Below are 4,270 nucleotides of genomic sequence, written 5' to 3'. Positions count from 1 at the left end.
CAATGTCATTCTTTCTGATGGAGGCATAGAATTCCACTGTGTATATATATCACATTTTCTTGATCCATTCATCTACTGAGGGGCATCTGGGTTGGTTCCATATCTTAGCTATGGTAAGTAATGCTGTGACAAACATAGTTTTGCTTGTAGCTTTAGTGTGGTCTTGTTTGCGATCATTTGGGTAAATGCCCAAAAGTGGGATTGCTGGGCCATAGGGGAGCTCTATGTGGAGTCTTTTGAGGAACCTCCATACTGCTTTCCAAACCACCACATTTTCTTGATCCATTCATCTACTCAAGGACGCTTAGACTCCAGTCCATCTCTTAGCTATTATGAACAATGCTGCAATGAACATGCGAGTGAAGAAATCTCTTCCACCAGCTGATTTCATTTCCTGTGGGTTTGTATCTAGCAGGGAGATAACATCTTGTGAGGGTGCTATTTTTAATTCTTTGCTGAAGTTCCAAACATTTCCACAATGGCTTTACCAATTCGTTTTCCCATCAGTCTTGCACAAAAGTCCCCTTTTCTCTCTTCATATCCTCACCCACACTTGGCATCTTTCTGTTTCTTTCAGTGATTCTGACAGGCATTGGATATCTTGATGCAGGTTTTCCACTTCCCCATTCATTAGTAAAAGTGAGCATTAAGAAAATAGCAATTGGTCGATTTATGTCTTTTTTGGATTAATGTCTATTTGAGCTTTTACCCATTTTAAAAATCATGGCTAATTGACCATTTCACTTCGGCCCCCAACTATTTGTTCCTTGTATATTTTGGATACTAACCTCTTATCAGATAAGTGTTTTTCTAGTATCTTCTCCATTTTCATAGATTGTCTCTCCAGTCTTAGGTTTTCTCATCTTTGCTTTTGTCTCCTGTGCTTTTGGAGTTTTGTCTCTCTCCTTATGTTTTCCTCTGGTAATTTCACAGTGTCATATCTTATGTTTAAGTCTTCAAGCCACTTTCATTTAACTTGTGTGCATTGCAGGAGATATGGATCTAATTTCATTCTTTCTTGTGTAGATATCCAGTTTTCCCAGCACCGTTTGTTAAAGGACTACCCATTTTCCCATTGTGCATTCTTTCCATCTGTGTCGAAACTCAACTGATAATAAGTACACAGACTTCTGTCTGGGCTTTCAGTTACGTTGTATTGTTCAATGTGTGTTTTATGTAGTTACCTTGCAGTTGTCTTGCTCTAGCTTTTCAATGTAGTTTGGAATTAGACATCATGATGCCTCCATCTTCGTTCTTTTTTATGATTACTTTGTCTCAGGAACATTGTGGTCTCCTATAAATTTTAAGATTTTTTTCTTCAATTCTCTTTAAAGTCCCATTAGAATTTTGATAGGAATTACAATGAACCCATAGGTTGTTTTAGGTTAAATAAGCATGTTAGTGATAGTTTTCTAAATCATGAACCCAGGCTCCTTTTCTATTTATGTCTTCTTAAGTTTCATTAATACTGTTTTATAGTTTTCAGTGTACAGATCTTTCACATTTTCCTAAAATTTCTTCTAAACATTTTATTTTTACAGCTACCATAAATTAATATGTTTTATTTTTTTCAGATAGCTTAAGTGTATAGGAACAACTGAGTTTTGTATGCTAAATTTATATATTGCAACTATACAGAAATCATTGGTTCTAGCAGACTCTGTGTGTGTGTGTGTGTGTGTGTGTGTGTGTGTGTGTGTAATCTTAAGGGTTTTCATATATAAGAACATGAAGTCTGTAAATAGAAACTTTTTTCTTTTTTTTGGGTCCAGGCATGGGGCCTGAACTCTGGGCCTGGGCGCTGTCCCTCAGCTCTTCAGCTCAAGGCTAGCACTTTACCACTTGAGCCACAGCGCCACTTCCGGCTTTTTTCTTTTTGCTTATGTGGTGCTGAGGAATCGAACCCAGGGCCTCATGCATTACAAGGCAAGCACTCTACCATTGAGCCACCTTCCCAGCCCTAGAAACAACTTTTTTTTTTCTGGCCAGACTGACCTAAGAATTCTAGTACCTGTTGAATAAAAATGACAAGAGTAAGCATGTTTATTGTCTTGTTCTTCATCCATGGGAAAAGCTTAAAGTTTTCTATTATTGAGCACCTTTTATTTGTTGGTTTGTAATCTGTGATTTTACTGTGCTGAGGTACATTCTCATTGAGAGTTGTTATTATAAAATGACATTTAATTCTGTCAGACTATTTTCATGTAACTATTAAGATAACTGTATGGATTGTGTCCTTCATTCCGTTGATGTGGTCTATCACATTTACTGATTCGCATCTGTTGAACCATTCTGGCATCCCAGGGATCAATTGCATTCAGCTGTGGTGACTGCCCTTTTAATGTGTTTCTGGATTTGTTTGCTTCAATCTCTTTACTTGTTTCTAATCTGTTGATATGTTAAAATTGTTCTTAGTAGACTGTATATTTCTAGAAATGCATCCATTTCTTCTGGGTTATTCAGCATATTTATGTGTAACCATTCCTATTCTGTGCTTATTTGTATTTCTGTGATATCCGTAACAATGCTTACTTTTCACTTCTGATTGTATCTAAGTGCTCTTTCTTTTTTCTTAACTAACACAGATTTATTTTTTTATCTTTCAAAAGAACCAAATAAGTTTAAGTGATCTTTTCTATTTTTTTATATTTTCCATTTTATTTTATTCTGATATTTATTTATTATTTCTTTCCTTTTGCTAATTTTGGTCTTAGTTCTTCTTTTTTGTAATTTTTGTTAGTATGTATTAGTTATCTAAAGGTAAATTTTATTGTCACCTTTCCATGCATGTTTATAATGTATTCCAATCGATCTTACCCCCTGGGTTATTCCTTCCTCCCCCTTTCTAAAACAATTTCAACAGGTCTCATTGTTCTGCTTTTGTATGTGAAAGCAATCTGTTTCAACCCTGTTGATCTTCTCTTGTTCTCTTTGCTATTTAAACCCCAATAGTCTGTTTTCCCCCGCCTTTCCCAGCCTCCTATTGATGAACAGCTTTCACTGAGGTTCTTCATGGTGTTTCCAGATACAGTGTATTTAAATAGTATTCACTTCGTCTCTTTATCCTCCTTCTAAGTGTTCCTTTAGTTAGATTCATGGTAAATACACATACACAAATCTCTATCTATCTATCTATCTATCTATCTATCTATCTATCTATCTATCTATCTATCTATGTCTATGGAAACAATCTAAGAAGAGCATAAGAGAACTAGAAAAGTAATGTTAAACAACAAGAAAAGGCAAATGCAATGATGAGACCTTGCTTAGGAGGTTTGACTGCGTAGACTGGGGTGTCCTGAAACTCACGAGCTTCAGCCTCAGCATCCTACATGCAGATATTACAGGCATGTAACACCGTGCTTGGCACCAACTGTTGCATTTTTATACCATTTTTCTGATATAAAAAGCCAAGTTCTTCTCAAATGGTTCATGTCTACTTTATAGATTATTTCAAAACTATTTCCAACAAGTGCCAGAAAAACCTTCTCTGGATTTTCCCTTTCTTACCTAACTAGCATTTACTTCTATTTTTGCTCTGTTTCCTTGGGAGGCTGCTGGAATTATAAGTGTTCCCAGGCATTCCCCAATAACTGGAATTTACTCTCGGATTTTGTGTTAAATACAAAGCAAGTCTCTCAAAAGCCTGACCTTAGGTTGGGACTGATAATCAAAGGAAACCCGATCCCTGGGGTGTGAGCCTGTTCCTGCGTTGCTCAGTCTGGGATGTCCACGGGTGAATCACGCCGGCTCCTGTCTCCACACTGTCGCTCATGGAAGGGGTGACCTGCTGCCCCTTGGCAAGTGCGGTTTCGAAGCTGCCAACATCGCTCCTGCAGTATCAACACCCCAACTTCAGGGGGAAAGCTGTGGTGAATTTCTGGAAAGCAAATAGGAAGTTGTTTTTCTAGGCAGCCTGACAGCAAGGGGAGGCAGCAAGACTATAAAGTCTGGGTCGGATAGGAGGCAGAAAGCCGGAGAGTCACAGAGGAGATGGTAAGTTCATTGTTTTTTCTGTTATGGGGGCCATGGATGAATTGAAGAGGTTGGGGGCTGAATCAGGAAGAAAAAGTTGCAAAAAAGAAATGGTAAAAGCCACAGCATTTTACATCCAATAAACTGCTGAGGTTTGCTGCTGCTGCTGGTGGTGGTGGTGGTGGTGGTGATGGTGGTGGTGGTGGTGGTGTTGTTGTTGGTGGTGGTGGTAGTGGTAGTGGTAGTGGTGTAGTTGGTGGTGGTGATGGTGTTGTTGTTGGTGGTGATGGTGGTG

At 38.3% G+C, this 4,270-nt stretch overlaps 1 protein-coding gene across 1 annotated transcript in view; it reads left to right on the top strand.

Moving 5' to 3' along the window:
- The window catches only part of LOC105985139 (P-selectin-like), a 40,187-nt gene that overhangs the window by 4,265 nt on the left and 31,652 nt on the right, over positions 1-4,270 (top strand). The window lies entirely within an intron of this gene.

The sequence above is a fragment of the Dipodomys ordii genome, unplaced genomic scaffold (assembly GCF_000151885.1).
Source record: "Dipodomys ordii isolate 6190 unplaced genomic scaffold, Dord_2.0 Scaffold27, whole genome shotgun sequence".
Lineage (NCBI taxonomy): Eukaryota > Metazoa > Chordata > Mammalia > Rodentia > Heteromyidae > Dipodomys > Dipodomys ordii.
Note: the sequence above shows the minus strand (reverse complement) of the source record. Positions and strands in the feature narration are given on the sequence as shown.